The sequence below is a fragment of the Trachypithecus francoisi genome, unplaced genomic scaffold (genome assembly GCF_009764315.1).
Source record: "Trachypithecus francoisi isolate TF-2019V2 unplaced genomic scaffold, Tfra_2.0 Lachesis_group8, whole genome shotgun sequence".
NCBI lineage: Eukaryota > Metazoa > Chordata > Mammalia > Primates > Cercopithecidae > Trachypithecus > Trachypithecus francoisi.
In genome coordinates this window covers 45,513,460-45,530,889 of record NW_022681473.1, presented here as the reverse complement: position 1 = coordinate 45,530,889, position 17,430 = coordinate 45,513,460, and the positions used below count along the sequence as shown (strand labels likewise).

Genomic DNA, 17,430 nt, shown 5'->3' with positions numbered 1-17,430 from the left:
CAGACTGTTAGGTGAGACTGGAAAACTAGAAGCTATTATGCAAGTTGGAGAAATACCAGAAGAACATTTTAAATGGAAAACAGGGATCAAGAGAGGTTATGCAAAGGAGAATGTGGGAGAAACAAACACAGGAGTGGTTGTGGATCTGTGAGGGGATGAGGGAAACCATCTTAGGAGATACGGTAACAAATCTATAGCTCTCTGTTCTAAGCACATTATAGGTGTGAACTCATTAACCCTCACAGTTACACTATGAGTTTGGTACTATTTTTATGTCTATTTTAAACATGAGGAAGCTGGGGTACAGAGAGGCTGTGGATGCTGTCCTAAAGCCTACATGAGAGTCAGTGCTCCGTACTGATTTGTTGTCTCCTTCTTTGATAACAGCAGTAATCATTACAACCATGACAGCATTAATCACAGTGGCTGCAATTCACTGTCTACCATTAGCCAGGCTCTGTGCTGAGCTCTTATGTCAGGCAATCCTAGCAGATGCCTCACAGGGTGTAAATATTTTTATTCCAAATTGTACAGGTGAGGAAACAGGTGAGAGGAGGTTAATTAGGTTGGCAGAGATGGCACAACAGAGCTAGCGCTTAATCCAGGACTGCCCCAGTCCGAAGTCCATTGGTCATGGTGCCCTGTGTATTGTGGCAGGGCCAGCACTTTTTGGGCAACAGCTTACCCAGCCCAGGGCTGATCATTTTGTATTTTTCATCTAGGGACACTGGAAAGTGGTCAGCTCTTCTCTTCTTGCTTCTCATGCCTGGGTCTCTTGAGTTATCCTTGGCAGCTGTGTAATAGGCACACAGACCAATGAACACAGAAGAATAGAGGCAAGGAAGGGGAGGACTTCGAGTTATGAGGTTTTCACTTTTATTTATAAACTCAAAAAGGGCTGGAATTACACGATATTTATTTGCATACAGCTTTGTGATGTACAATGTGTGTTCGCATGCTCTATCTTTTTTAATCCCCATGTAAGGCAGTGAGATAGACTTGATTTATTAGTCTTGGTTTTAGGCTGAGGAACAGGAGGTTCAAGTGACTCATCAGGATCACACAGCCAGAAAGTAGCAAAGTCTGTTCCTGACTCCAAGTCAGTAGGTTTTTGTCAGTCTGTGGTTGTCGTTGGAGAGAACAGTTAGGAGACTCATGGACTAACACAAAAGGAATGAATGGGAGAGCAGGCAAAGGTTTGAATCTGCCTTGTTATCCCACAGGACAGGTAGCCCCACTGGCACCATGGCTCTGGCAGGTAGACAAACCCCAGGATGCTTAAACTGGGATCCAGGGAGGCTTATGCGAAATGTCCAAAATAGACCAGTTTATGGAGACAGAGAGTAAGTAGATCAGTGGTTGCCTAATGTTGGAGAGGGGTGGGAAAGGGAAAGGGAGTGACTGCTAATGAATACAGAGTTTTCTGGAGTGAGAGGTGATTAACTCTTCTAAGACTGATCATGATGGTGGTCGCACAGTTCTGTAAATATGCAAAAATACCATCAAAATTGTAGCAGGGAGGGCTAGTGCGTGAGGAACTCCAGGTTGGGAAGCAGGAGCTATTTCCTACAGGCTTTCTAGTCCATAAAGCCTCTGGAAGCAGACGCTGTTTACTTCTCACCGAGCAGTAATTGTTGTTTCTCTGCCAGTCTCCATAGCCCTTCTTTCTGTTCTGGCCTGGCAGGTGGTGCTGTAGGGAGAAGCCAGAATAAGAGAACCTCTCACTGCCCAGGCCTGAGTTCCTGGTGGTGACTCCCTTGGGCCTGCACCACTGATGGAACCCTGCCAAGCTCTGCAGCCTCCCCCAAGCCCCAGGCCCTAGGATCCAGCATGGCCACCAGCCTTTCCCTTCTGACCCAGGATACATCAAGCCCAGCCTGAAGAGCAAACGCCTGTGCAAAGACTGCTTGCCAAATAAGAATGGACATAGCCAGTAACAACACATTCTGGGGGCTGTGGCCAGAATTCTGCACATTGCCCTCTGGGTCCCCGCCTAATGCCTTTTTTACCCCAGCCCAGTCTTTGACATTGCTTTGCATGGACAGGTTCCAAAGGAAATAGATAAACTCTCTGTTTCCCTTCCCATGAGGAAACCACTTCATTCCCTGGAGAGCTGTCTACCTAGGAGGCTCTGTTGGGACCCTGAGGGGTGGAAAGAGGGGAGTGTCTGAGCAACTCTGAGAGCTGGGGGCTGCAGGGAGGATGGCAGTTTGTCTTCAGGGAAAACAGCTTTGCATGGGCTGTAAAGTGAAACTTACAGCTGGCAGCTTGCTTTCGTGGGAAGATTCTGGGTACAGAGGCTGGGGCTTAATTAGAGACAGAGACTAAAACTGGCCCCCAGGAGAGGAGACTGAGCAAGGTGGGCCGTAATGGTAAATGCCTCTGAGGTGCCAACTGCCAATGGCCCATATGTCTGGGGAGAACCAGAGAGGGAGGCTACATGGTGGGGAGGGAGGCAGGGAAAAAATTAAAAAGGAAGGGTCCCATCCCCTGCTGATAGGCTAAAACCACAAGGTAACTGTTCTGTATTCACATTTTATTTTAGGATCTTAGAATGAAAACGCAATTAACTAGAATGGGGCAAAATGACAAATTTGAATTGTTGAATAACTCAGGACCAGGTGGAAGCCACTTTTCTCTTTCAATCTTTGCCAGGAAAAAAGAAAATGTTTGAAAATACCTTGGTCTCCTTCTCCTTGTCAGTGCTGGAGAGGGTTTCCCAGCAGTGTGTCTTCATACTGACGTGCCACACAGCCCTTCACAGGCATGCCACCAGCCTGAGCAGATCAGCACATGATATTGCGTTTTGCAATAATTGAATACTTGTGCTGTGACGCTGGCTTGGATGATGCTGCAAAGAGAGGGATCCAACCTGTAAAGAAGTAAAATAGTGAATCCCTTTGATTTTCTTGAGATATGTGAGAACTTTGCTTTGGAAATATGCAGGGGAGCCCAAGAAGGACGATACGTAACTCTACCTGCACAGAGACCCAGGCTGGGGTGGGGGCAGTGTGGAGGGCTGACTAGAACCTTGTGATTTCTGCAGATGCATTTCTAGACCATGCATGACAAGTGTGATGACCTGGCATTTTTATAGAAAGGGTGAGACTTGCTTCTGCTGCAGCAATGATGATGTTATTCTTACTGACTTGTTTGGTGGTGTTTCACGTTTCTTTATCTCTTCCAGTGTGTCATCCACAGTTTTTGCATTCAAAGGGGTGTTATTCTCAAGCAGAAAAAGTTGAGACCCACAGGTGTTGAAAAGCAGGTAGAATGTGGAATGACCCCAATCTTTGCAGTGGCCATTTGCATGGAAAACTGTAGAGTAGCGCTACTTTGGGAAGCCCTGCTGGTTACACAGTCAGATCCCAGGGTGATGGCACCCTGGTGTGGCTGCCGCACTCCTTCCATTGTGCATCAGCAGCAGGGCATTTCTGTGGAGGGGACAGGGTGGTGTCCTGGGCCACGGTGTGGCCTAAGGGGATCTAGTGGTGTAGACAGTCATGGGCCCTGTCGCCATGAAGCACAGGGATGCTTGGCACACTATGTAAATCTCTCCCTTTCGATGCTCCCATTAATTTTGTTTCTTTTGTGGACCAACTATTATGGGTTGACTTGGGTCCTCCAAAAAGCTATGTTGAAGTCCTAACCCCTGATTCCTCAGAATGTAACCTTATTTGGAAATTAAGTCATCACAGGTGTAATTAGTTAAAATGAGGTCATTTGAGTGGAGTAAGCCCTTAATCCAATATGACTGGTGTCTTTATAAGAAAAGGATAGAGACACACATGGGATGGGCAACTCTGTGCAATGAAGAGGCAGAGATTGGAGTGATGCAGCTGTACACAAAGGATGCCAAGGCTTGACAGCCACTACCAGAAGCTAGGAAGACGCAATGAAGAATTCTACCCCGAGCTCCAGAGGGAGCACGGGCCTGCTCACACCTGGATTCTGGACTTCTAGCCTCCAGAAATGTGAAACAATAAATGTCTGTTCCTTTAAACCATCCAGTTTGTGGCAGCCCTAGGAGACTAATATCCCAGTCTCTACCCTGCCCCACCATTTCAGCCTGATCCATATATTTTCTTTTAAAATGCTAAGATTTGCACTAAAGTTAGCATCTAGGCCTACAGGCTGGGGGCTATTCTGCCTCCTCATGATGCTTTTGCGTGGCTCTGCTCCAGTGTGCATTGTGTTTGTCTTGGAGGGTGCCTTTAGCAGGAAAATCTTAATGTTCTCATTTTCAAGCTTGGAGGGAGACCGTTGTTCTCAGTACTAAAACAGCAATTCTGTTTACCCAGGGTTTAAGTAACATTTTCTCACCAGATCCTCTCAACACACATAATGCAGCTCTTTAACATTGCGGTTTTTCTGACCTTATTTTTACAGACATTTTAGGTGAAAATATTTATCAACTCCCCAAGCCAATTCTTCCCGTTAGGCCACAGGATTCTCCACACAGCCTGGAAGCTGCTGGAATGACCAGAGTACACTTTCTCCACATCTCAGAGAGACCAACTCACTAACTATTGTTATTACTGACATTTTATTTGAAGGTACATTTGACATTTAACCTTAGGAGATGGTCCCTAAATCCATTATTCATTTACTGCCTCAGTGGGACTCACAAAGGAGAGAAATCTGGGTGGCAGGCCAGGCTCTGGGAGAAACTTCCCACGCCAGGCCAACCCCAACATTGATTCACTTCATGTTCTCTGGAAGTCTCCTGCCCACAGCAGCTGCTCCTTCAAAGAGGGAAACGCTTTGGACTCATGAGTTGAATCAGAAGGGATGGCTGCAGCCCAGGCAGGCCCAGGCTGTGCTCTGGGCTGAAGTGGGGGCATGAGGAGGAGCTTTGGGGGCCTCTGAGCTGTTCAGTTCTACTCATCCACATTTCATTTTAAAATGGTGCAAGGTGACTGGCGTTTGGAAATCTAGGTTATCAAGCCAGCTGAATGTATGACTTTGTAAAGTAAGAAGTTAAGAGCATGACCTTTGGGGGTTGGCTACCAGCTCTGAACATGACTAGCCATGTGAATCTGGGCAAATTATATAACCTGTATAAGCTTCAGTCACCTCATCTGTAGAATGGATGGAGTGGTAGAGGGAGCTATTCTTAACCTCACACAGCCAGGATGGAGAATAAAAATTGTCATATTTATAAAGCACATAGCACAATGTCTGGTACACAGGAGTAAATGAAAGCAGGCAATATTTTTCTGGACAACTCACTGTGTATCTCTGGACCTCTCTTTTTCCATCTGTAAAATGGGAGCTCACAGCACTTATAGCTCAAATATTATATTCTATGAGGGAACTTGCAGCCTCTCTGTCCTCTACATCAACCAGGTATTGTCTCTGCTTCTTTTACTTTTCCGTCATTTTATTTTTAATTATATTTTTTCCTAATCATGAACACAATTTTTTAAGCAGAAACATAGAAAAAGAAATTTAAAAGGCTACAATTTCAGAACCCAGAGAACATTTTCCAGTATCACTTTCCGGTTTCTACATATCCTTTTTTCACTTTGTAATTTCATGTGAACATCTTCCCAGATGCTAATTGCTCTTCAGCAGCATCTTAAATAGTTTGATAACCCAGAGTACAAAGGCCTTGAAAATTATTTGACAAAATGTATATTATGAATACTAGAATAGTTTCCAGTTTCTCCCTGATACAAATGATACTGTAAGGAGGTTACTGTGATTCAGGAAGTGATGCTGGAGGCTTGCGCCAGGTAGAAGCACGGGAATGGTGGGAAGTGGTAGGACTGTGGTTGCTTTGAAGGTAGAGCTGGGAGGATTTGTTGGTTGATGGGATGAGGCATGTGAATGACAGAAAGGAATCAAGATTGACTCCAAGGGTTTAAGCCTGAGCAACTAGAAGAATGGGCTTGCCATTGACTGAGACCGGAAAGGCTACATGTGCAGCAGGTTTGGGAGAGAATAGCAGGAATTTGGTTTTAAAGTGTTTCTGTGGAGAGGTCTTTATATGTGCAAGTGGAGATGTCAAATAGGCAGGTGGAGATATGAGCGTGGAATTCAGGAAGATGTCCTGGCTGGAGATATAAATTAGGATGTCATCAATGTATAGAGATGGACTTAAAGACTTGAGATCAAATGAGATCTCTAAGGGACTCCAAGAGCTGCAGAACTCAGAACAGCTTCTACCACATCATGGGGATATTTTGTCTTTCTGCTGCAAGTACATGATGACCTAGGCCCCTTTTTTCTTAAGCTAGTGGTGTGGTATTCAAGTTTAAGCCCCACTATACCAAATGAACTGCCGCCTTTCCTAACCACTCCCACCCCCAAAGTCCAGAACCACCACTCTCACTAACAACACCTTGGGCAGAAAATCACAGAAGCCTTTCTCAGCTGAGGATAAAAGAGGCTTAAGTTGTGAACACTTTTAAGACTGATTTATTTACAGCCTATAGGATTGTGCTAATTTGTGCACCTTACTTAATTCTTCACCACAACTCATTTCTTTGTTACAAGCAGAATGAGCCACCTCTACTTTCCCTGTTTCGTTTCCCTTTGGCTGATGTTGTGGGACGGGGGCATGAGGGTCCAGGGGAGACAGATGATAGAATGCACTCGCAATTTTGGCTGGCTCTATTTTGGTCCCTCTGACTGTTCAACAACCTCTACAGAGAAAGAGCAGGAGAAATGAAGACTGCAATAAAGCCAAGGGGCTCCCTGCTGGACTGCTGTTTCCATCTAGATGAGGACCTGAGGTTCCAAAGGCTGGGCAACAGACCAAGGTCACTATATACAACATACCCAAGTATTCATGTCAGCAGTGGGGTTTTATGAAATTTTGGTGAACAAACAAGAAAGAGACAATGGTAAATGAAGCTATTAACAGAGTTAAAAAGATGAAATTTCAGCTGGGCATGGTGGCTCACACCTATTATTACAGAATTTTGGGGAGCTGAGGTGGGAGGATCAACTGAGCCCAGGAGTTCATGAACAGACCAGGCAACATAGCAAGACCCTCTCTCTACAAAAAAAGAAAAGAAAAGAAAAGAAAAGAAATGGGGTTTGCAGAAGAGAAAGGATATGGATTGGTGAGAAAGTAGCAGAAGGAATCACTGCTAACTCCCTTCTTCTGGCCTGCACAGTCCACTTTCTTGGTTTCTCATGCCGCTTATATGATCACTTTGGAGCCACAGTTTGCAAAAACTACAGCCACCCTACTGAAAGCCTGGAGGTTCTGCATGTGAGCATGCCCTGGCATGGTGTTCCTCCTTTGTGGGGTTTATCTCTCTAAGTCTTTCTGGCTCTGATTCTGAACTCTCACACATCCTTGAGTGGAATCACTAAACCTCTAGAGTTTCGATTTCCTCAGCTTTTAAATGAGGATGATGATACCTCCTTGCAGAACTTTTGAGAGGATTAAGTAAAACTGCCCACAAATTGCCCATCTGTACCTGGCACTTAGTTCAGTATCATGCACCCCAGACTGACACCAGTCCTGCCTGTCAGGAAGTGGCCAAATTATTTTTAGCCCTGCAAGGAGGAGGTGGTTGAGCACCAAAGTTTCAACAGTCATTCCAGAATTTCAGGATAATCCCCCAGAGGTAGACTAGGCTCTTGGCCAGGCTTATGCAGATATTGCACCAGGCACCAGTGATACACCAAACAGCCAGAGGAGGCTCCTGAAGGAGTGGTTCTCAGTCAGCATTCTGTGGTTCCCACCCTGGTGTGCCCTAAGACCCTTTGTAGGTAAGAAAGCCCATTAGGATCAATGGGTGAAAATAATCTTGTTATAGCTGAGGATAGCTACTGATAGAGACATGTCTGCAAAACTGAACATGGACTGAGCCATAGCACTGGGGAACAACTTTGCATTATGATGGAGGTGTAGAATCGTGTCCAGCCTGTGCCATAGAAAGATAATATGTTTGCTAGGAGCAATAGAACTGTGCTTTGTCAAAATACAAGAGGGCATAGCTGGGGCAGTAAACAATTCCTCTCAAGCATCAGCACAGAGCTGAAGAGGGACAAAGAAGTAGGGTGAATAGAGTGGGCTATTGACTTCTTCCTTCTGGACTTCAATTTCTTCATTTGGGCATGGAAAGATTAATGGAGGTTCTACTTTCCTGGGTAACAGATTCCTAGGGGAATCTCATCAAAGCTTCATTCATTCAGTCATTCAACCATCCATTTATTCAACACACATTTTGTTATGCATCTATGATGTTCCAGACCCATGCTAAATGTTGAGATTCACAGGGAGTAAAGGGGAAACAGCCTACCCTTACCTTGGCTCAATTGACTTCGATTCTGTTATTTAACATTCGGCCCAGGAAGCTCTCCTGACCCACCCCTTCTCTGTGGTTAGATCAAGTACCTCTATCCCATGCTGAGTGCAGCTGCACACCTGCCATCTGTCTGTGCACAGACTGGACGTTACTCCACCTCCAACTAGATGTAGAGTTGTTCTCCACACTGCGCTGCAGTCCGTGGTCTGCTTTACAGCTTCGCTGTGTCAGTAGACGTCCTCAGTTAGACGTCCTCAGTTAGAACAAAACACCCTGCCTGTTGTTGGACTTTTCCTTCACAGCTGTAATTAAATAATCATGGAATTAGTTCATTCACTTGATCATTCAGCAAACATTTATTAGTTGTTTAACATTCTTCTCATCTGATAAATGAAAGCAGAGATCACATCTGACTTATTCACTCCTGTGTTCCTGGCATGACGTGTAAGAGCTAACAGAGTATAACGATAATAATTGCCCTGGACAGGGTGTTTGCGCCCCTACTCAAAATTCCTATGCTGAAATCTTAACCCTCAATGTGATGGGATTAGGAGGTGGGGCCTTTGAGAAGTAATTAGATCATGAGGGTGGAGCCCTCATGAATGGGATTCACATCCTTATAAAAGGTACCCCATAGAGCTCCCTCACCTTTTCCGCTGTGTGAGGAAACGAAAACGATGAGATGAGAGTCTGCCACTCAGAAGAGGGCCCTCGCCAGAACCTGGCCATGCTGGCACCCTGATCTGAGACTTCCAGCTTCTAGAACTGTGAAAATAAATATCTGTTGTTTATAAGCCACCTAGTCTATGGTACTTTGTTGTAACAGGCTGAAGTAAGCAATATTAACAACAATAAGAAGAAGAACAACCACTCAACTTTATTAATTCATTCCCCAAATCTTCATGGAACACCTGCCTTCTGCCACCACATACGAACTGGGTCTCTCGGGGCAGGCTTCCCAGGTGCCTGGATAAAATGATGAACGAGGCAAGTGCACAGCTCTTCCTTCGTGCAGGCTGGGCTCTCGTAAGGTGCTTATTGTGTGCCAGGTGCTGTCCTAACTCTTTATGCCTATTTAATCTTGACATTTCCTTTTAACATGTGTGCTTTCATTATCACTATTTTATGGGTGGAGCAACTGAGGCACAAAGCAGTAAGTCCCTCACTGAAGGCCACAGAGCTGGGAGATGGTAGAGCCAGGGTTTGAACCCTGATGATGTAGCTGTAGCTGCCTCTGCCACCTAACAGTGTGTGCTCTATAACTAGCTGCTGAGTGAATGAAGGAATAAAAAAATTTCGCTTTTCCAGGTTTGACATTCGGGAAGTGTGCCCCTGCCTTAGCTTGAGATTCAGCCCAACACGTCAATGCACCATGTTACCCCTCCCATCTCATTTAAGCAGACCCTCCAGGCTGAGGCTGGCTGGCTGGAGTACTGACCTGGGGGAGAATGTCCTTTAGCAAAGAGCCCCATGGAGCAAATGAGGCAAACTGTGTGATCACCAGAGTAGTGTTGATTCCACAAACACCAACTGGGCCTCTCAGGGAGATCTTGGGCTTTCTCTGGGAATGCTGAGGCTGGAATCTGTGAAGCACTTTTGCGAATTCAGCTGCAGCATGAACCTGCTAATTAGGGTTGTGTTTATTTTGTACTACATAAAGCAGATTAGATTAACTGAGCAAGACGGAAGCATTTTGAGGGATAACTCTTTCTCTCTGGCCCAGGCTTTCTTTAACTTTACTGTTAGGGCCTGAGGGCACTGAGGTCCTTTCTTTGCTGGACCAAAGGAGACAGAGGGTTTCCTGGCAGGGCGCCCAGAGCTCGACTCTCCTCCATGCTCAGGCAGCGGCTGACCACAGGGACCACTGGAAGGATATGACTGCCTCTAATCCTCTTATTGCGATGCACTCGTAAACAAACACTCTCGGGCACTTTACCAGACAACAGCCCAGGAGCTGACACCAGCTCATTTTCAGGCACGCACGACCAGCTACAGATGAATTTTAAAATGCTGCTGAAAACTAGAAAAGTATTAAACGACTTGCCAGGTCGGAAGGGAGAAGCCATGGGATGCCCTGCCAACCCCAAGGCAAAATTCTCCCCATAGCCTGTGGGGCCCACCTGATTGTCTCTGCCTCCCTATCCCATACCACATTGTATCCGATTGTCTCTGCCTCCTGATCCTGTACCTCACTGTGTATTTCAGCCACGCTGCCTGCTTTCCATTCAGTGACAGCTCCTTTCTGCCCCAGGCTCTATGCAAATGCTGTTCCTCCTTTCCCTCCTTCCTCCTTTCCCATCCTCTAGGGCCTGCTCCCCTACTTTACCCTATCTTTGGAGACCCTAAGCTAAGGCCTCTCGTAGAGGGCATGAGCTCCCCAGGAACAATCAAAAACAGCTCAGATTTCGGAGGCAGAAACAGGAAGATGCACTTTGCCAAGCGAGAGCCCTATGGTATGTCTCCAGGTACCTCTGGGTACCAGGTGCTCTGCTGGTCTCAGTCCCAAGCTGGCACTCACAGAAGGCAGGGGCATGGGCCTCGGCAGAGCAGAGGCCACTGCTGGCTGCCATTACCATTTCATTACTCATCTGCTAATTGTGGCAAATGGGGATTTTATAGCTCCCCTGGCCCTCGCTGTGGACTACGGCACTGGTTTGATGGAGAGGGAATGGAAGACCAGCCTTGGAATTTTTTTAAGAATGCCCATGTGCCTGCCTACCTGGTTCATTTGGACCCTGCAAGCCTGCATTTGGGTCCAACAGCCATTTGGCCAGGAGGCAGGGCATGGTGATGGGCCTGGGAACCCAAACACTCCAAGCTGAACCCCGCCTCTCTCCATCAGGATAGAAGTCTTCCACTTGGGCCATTCATAGTGGGTAGCCAGTGGTTGCCACTGGGTTTAGAAGAGTGATTGAGTCACGTGCTACTGCTGGGCAGACCCTCTGAGAGGAGGCTGAGGGGGCTGTGAGGAGACACCAGGCTTCCTCTTGGAGACCATGGACCCAGAGGCCAGTTTCCAAGTCCTAGGTAGCTGTGAGCCACAGCAGCAGAGAGCCAAGCTTTGAGGAGCACAGGCTCTAGAATCCACGGCCAAATTGGAGCTGGCTCTCTAAGTGATGGGACATTCAGTTTCTGAGTTATGGGTAAGATGAAATTAGATAATGTATGTAAATGCTCAGCAATAAAGGATCCAGTTTTCGGGGAGGGAAAAGAAAATTCTCATGCCCTGTGCAGCGCACAGTTTCATTCTTGACCTATCTTATGTGTTAGTGGGGATATCTGAGGAGCCCCTGATCCTATCTGCAGCTCTGTAATAATAACCAATAATTATATCTGACATCAGTGAGCATTTATTGAAGTCCAAGGACTTCAGTCTTTTGTGTCTGATCTTCACAACCACCCTACACGTAGGCTCTCTGAGATCCATTTTCCAGATGAGGAAGCAGGAATCAGGGGGAATAAATAACGTGCCAACGGTCACTCCAGCAGAGATGCAAACCCAGGACTGTCCCTCTGCATGGCTTCGGACCAGGGGTCCTCTGGACCCTTCCTTTCTCTTTGGTCACTAGCATTCGATCACGTTTGTGAAGAACTGTAGCCAACTACTCTCTCTCCCACCCTCTTCTCTGAGAGGCAGAATTTGGCAGGGGCTAAAACTGGGGTTTTGGAGTTTAGGCAGATGGGTTTGGATCCAGCTCAGTGGCCTACTAGCTGCATGGCTTGGACAGTCATTTGCCCTTTTTGGGCCACATTTTTATGTTTGTAAAGTGAGGATAAGGCCTGCTACATAGGAAGGTCACAAGACAGTAAATGAGCTCAAAGACCTGCTGGTGCCCGACATACACCAGATCCCACTTGCCTTCCTCAAGGGCAGCTGTGCTGCTTGGAAGCCACCACACAGCCTCCCTCTTCTGCAGAACAGCAAGAGGGTGGGAGGCAGGATCGAAATGAAGCCACAGTGCACCCCTCACAAAGGCATTCCCTTCCCTCCACTGTCTCCAAGCCCACCACTGGAGGAGGAGTCCACTGCCTTATTTATTTTTATTTATTTATTTATTTATTTATTTAGATAGAGAGAGGAGTGGTCCAGGGAGCATCTGCTTCTGTGTTTACAGGAGTGTGGCCTCCAGAGGTTTCTGATTTTTGGCGAGAAACGGCTTAGAGGATGCGGCCCCACATCTTCAAGAGGCTGTCACAGAGTCAGCAGTAAGGGGCCAGCAGCAGCGACCCCACTTCTTCCCTTCTCACCAGCTGGGGGTATCCAGAGTGCCCCTGGCCCCCGCTGGAGCCCATGAGGCCCTCCTTAGCCTCCTCACCACTGGAGTGCCACTGGTGTGTGTCCAGCCTTCAGACAGTCACTCTCACCCCCACTGGCACCTTGTGGCCAGCATCTGAAGTGTTGGACACGCCTTTCTTCACTGTGATACAATTTTTCTGCATAGGAGAAAAATCATGGCACTTCTGAGTGAGGAAGTTGCTGTGTTATTCTGCAGAAGAGAACAAACTGTGTCCAAGCTGTTATTTCACGTTTGTTCTTAAGAACTGTCACTGTAATTCCCCAATGTCAACAGAATCCTGATGGCATGCCTGCCTGGATATCAGCATCCTGCACGTATCAGCCCCAACCTACCTCTAGGGTCTTACCTGCAGGTATTATTATTGGGAATAATGATGGCTGTTGATTAAAATAATCATATCATCCACAGTTGAGGACTCACAAGGTGTAAGGCCATCTCCTAAGCACTCGACTCATTATCTCACCGAATTCTCATCAGAGAATGTATCCAGAGGAAGTAGGTGTTAGGTCTCATTTTGCAGTGAGAAATCTGAAGCCAGGAGAGGGTACCTCACTTGTCCCTGGGCTCCTAGACTTCAAAGCTGAAGCTTGTGCCACTCTGTTGACTATCACTCCAGACCCAAGGCCCCATCTCCTCCACACAAACTCCCTTCTCCAATGAAAACTGCCTACTGCCCGGTCCTCCTGTGTGCCTTCCACATGCCTTCCCCATGCTTGTCAGGCTGTTCCCTTGACCAGGAAGACCTTGGGGAACAGCAAGGTGAAATGGACGGGGCGCAGGCTCTGGAGTCAGGAAAAGTACATCCCTCCTGTTCCACTTCCCAGCTCCCAAACTATTTAAGCTTTCTGGGCCTCAGTTTCCTTACCTGGAAAATGGGAAGATGTCATGTCCTCATTGATTTGGTGAGGCAACATACACAAAACATCTGGGTGGTGGCACTGGCTTACCTGTCTGAAGTTCTGCCTGAAGTTAGAGGCCTCCCTCTAGAGCGAGGCCTTCTCTGACTAACTCAGTCTGGTGACATTTCCTCTTCCGAGCGACTCTTCTTCTTTCTCCTCTAGGAAGTCCATGTGCCATAAGGGCAAGGGCCCTCACATTGACTTAATGCCGTCGCTTGCACATTGCAAGAGCTTGATCAAGGTTTGCAAAGCAAGTGCTCTTCAGGACTTGTCACCATCTGCACCCCACCTTCTTCTCCAGTATCCTCACTCTCCCCAGTGTCTTCACGCTTCACCTCCCATCGCCCACTCTGAGCCTCCTGTATCTGACTCCTTGTGTCCCCAGACACTGAGGTTCTCTCTTACCTCCTGGCCTCTCTGTGTATAATGTCTTCCTTCACTTCTTTCCCTGGGTAACTTCTGGTCTTCCTTTAAGATTTAGCCCAGGTGTTTTCTCCTCCCCCACGAAGTCTTTCAGATACCCCAGGCTGGTTAGATACTCATCCTCTCTGTTCCCACAGCCTCTGACTTTTCTCTTAGCACTTGTCAACCTGTATTTGTCCTGTTTGTTCACCTCTCTATCTCCCCTGGTAGGATAGGATCCCCTGAGGGTAGGGACCCTGTTGTTGTCATCTCTGGAGTCCTGGCATTTGACATGGTGGCCATCACAAAGCCAGTATTTTTTGAGTAGATGAATGACAGGACGAATGAGCACCTGGCTGAAAAATTCTGCACATCTGCCACTTGGAGTATCTACTGATTGGGTTATGCAATGTCTGTGTGAGTCATGTCACTTGGCCACCTTTACCTTTGTGTCCAAGAGACTGTGCCAGCTTGTAAGGGAATGGGACACAGTACTACAGAGCTGTGTGTAAATCTGCATGTGCGTTTCGTGCCTCCAGTTCAAACCTTGTTCGTTAGCACAGCAATTAACAGCAGAACCTAATGACAGATGGCCCAGCTCTGCACCTGAACCCCTGGCTCCTTGGCAGGCTTGGAGCAGAGCAGGCACGTCTGGCATGGTTGATGTTTTCATTGATCTAGTGAGTTCAGCTCCCAGAGCTGCCGGCTATGGAGACAGTGAGCTGACGTCAGTGCTGGCATTTGTTGGGGGCTGGGCCTAAAAGGGCCAGGCTTGTAACAGACTCTTGGAAAGCTTGTAGAAGTTTGGGGACTTTATTGTGTGTGTGTGTTGTTTTTTTTTTTTTTTTTTAAGATATTAACTTCACATCGGGAAATCCCAGCACCCCACTCTCAAATTTTCTAAGCTCTAAGGACTTATCTAGGAGATGGTGTCTCTTTCCTGCTAATTCTTTACAAGTTTCTGGGCTTTCTACAATTGTTATTTAGGATTGTGACATCCAGGCTCTTTGGCTTCAGCTAACAGACACTCACAGCTTAGTGTTTGGAGTGGTATAAGATCAGTGTTGCGTAAACACAATTAAATTTAGCAAGTTTGGAGACCTAGGATGTTTTACTTCCTGTTAGTCCTGGGTTTGAATTGACTTCCTGGTTATTACCCTGTGAATGACATTCATTTCTCCATGAAAGAAATATCAAATTGGTGTTCAAATAGTTGTCTGGGTCATAAATTCAAGCTAAAGTGCAGCGTCCTAAGCCAGAGTGGATTTCACAGAACTGGAGTTCATTAGAGCTAGAAAGGATCTTTCTGTCCAATCTGTACCATTGACAGATGGGGAAACTGGGACCCAGAGAAGTGCATTGATTTGCCCAAGGACACACAGCAAGCAGGTGGCAGAGCTGAAGTCACGCATTGGTCTCCAGTGGCCTCTTTCCTACACCATGTTTCAGATCATCAGAAATGCCCAGGCTTTGCCGTGTGCCAACCCCAAACAACTCTAGCATGAATTTCTTAAGTGGTGTTAGATATGCTTCCTTCAGCCGGACATCAAACTTGTTCTGAGTGAAATAGAAGAGGGGGTTCAGGCGGAGGAAGTGAGGACTGCGGTCTGTCGTTAGTGAAGTGGAAGCCACACATCTTGTTTAGAAAGGTGTTGACAAGTCTGTGTGCCCAGGGAGCCATTCAGGGGAAGAAAGTTAGAAGGCTGGGAAGTCCCCAAGGTAGGAAGCAACTTCAGTAAGAACCTGCCCATCTTTGCAAAGCGGGCACTTCTCTCAGTGAGGGGGTTGCAGGCAAAACTGCGGGGATAGTCTTGTTCCCACAGAAGAAGTGGTTGGAGAAATTCCCGTCACATCGTGAAACAATGCCCTCATTCTGCATTTTCTTATCTAGGAGACAAAAAATGCCTCCTGGAGATAACCTACCTGCCCTCCCTTCCTTTGAGGAAGTTTAACCTTTCTCCCTCATTGATATGGAATCCCAGGTATTTATCTGATGATCTGCTGAGACTGGTAGTTCAGAAAAACTAGTCTTCAGGCTTATGGGCAGCTGGATGAGTATCCTAGGGTGGAGGCCCAGGTCTCGGGGATAGGTCCCACCTCTCCTGATAATGTTCCCCACCTCCCTGTCAGGAGGTGCAAAGGTTTGGGTGGGCATTGTGAAATGTTGCCCCAGAAGAAGGGTACCTTCTCTCTCAGCATCATGCGAAGAGGTCCACACATGGCCCTACTGCCACAGTGTCACCAAGGCAGACCTGTCCTTTCTGCCTTGTCTTTTAAAAAAAATCACCCCAGAGCCATTATAGCTCCTCCTGGATCCTGATTCACTGTGTATTTTAATCAAGCATAGCTCTTGGAATGAGCAGAACACGATTTCATTTTTGTCTCTCAGTGTTTTCTTCTTCCCTGCAGTGAAAACTCAAAGAGGTCCCACAATGTTTTCACCCTCTGGTAGGTAATGTCTTGCATAACTTGAAGTCACAAAACACAGTCTCAGTTCTGTAATTGGAATTTCCGGTCCTGTGTGTTAATTCCAACTCTGCATTTGAATTGGAGATCAATCTTCTCCCCTTTTATTTCTAAAGTCAGCTTCAGAGCTAGCCTCATTTCAGGGGAATGAGTATGATTGCCTTCTCCCTTTCTCTGTTCATTTTTCACCCATTGTTTACTGACTGCACACTCCAGGATTGGATAAAGAAGAAGGAGAAAATAGAGGGAAGGACAGTTCCTACTTGCCTGGTGTGCTTGTGCTTATTGGCAGACCCTTAAAACCCACTCTGCAGTAGAGGTCTTTCCCGCTTGCTCAGAGTTCCCAGGATGGCTGGGGATGCTCTCCTGCAGTCCCCTGACCTGGCTGATTGCACTTGATCCTGAAGCCACCACTGGCTTGGCAGCCCCTTAGGAAATCTGAAGTTCATTCCAGCTTTCTGCTGAGGTCCATTACTTCCCTGGGCCAACTCTTTCTGTTACGCAAAGTCCATATCTGGAAAATACCATTTTTGTACTCACAAACCCTGGGAGTAAGGTAGTGGAAACTCTTCCTCATCCCAGCTTTCCTTCTCAGGCCAACATTCCTGTGGAAGTCCCAGGTCCCTGGGGTTCATGGCTCCTTGGCTGCTGCTGGGGAGGAAGAGCTGGTTTATTTCTCCATGCTATGGCATATTTCTCCACCCCCCGCCCCCACCATCTCTATTGTTTATCTCTCTTGATATGGTTTGGCTGTGTTCCCACCCAAATCTCATCTTGAATTGTAGCTCCCATAATTCCCATGTGTTGTGGGAGGGACCCTGTGGGAGATAATTGAATCATGAGGGCAGTTTCCCCCATACTGTTCTCCTGGTGTATCGGTCTCACGAGATCTAATGGTTTTATAAAGGGTTTCCCCTTTTGCTTGGCTCTCATTCTCTGTAGTCTGCTACCATGTAAGCTGTACCTTTTGCCTTCTGACATGATTATGAGGCCTCCCCAGCCATGTGGAACTGTGAGTCCATTAAACCCCTTTTTCTTTATAAATTACCCAGTTTCAGGTGTGTCTTTGTCAGCAGCATGAAAATGGACTAATAC

General features: G+C 46.9%; 1 long non-coding RNA gene across 1 annotated transcript; it reads right to left on the bottom strand.

Moving 5' to 3' along the window:
- Nucleotides 1-856: 856 nt before the first annotated feature.
- Nucleotides 857-14,065, bottom strand: LOC117081750. The gene is made up of 4 exons (XR_004436264.1): nucleotides 13,873-14,065; nucleotides 9,709-9,853; nucleotides 8,360-8,572; nucleotides 857-1,690 (listed from the first exon to the last, which is right to left on the bottom strand). It is a non-coding gene; the product is annotated as an uncharacterized LOC117081750 (long non-coding RNA).
- Between the last annotated feature and the right edge of the window lie 3,365 nt (nucleotides 14,066-17,430).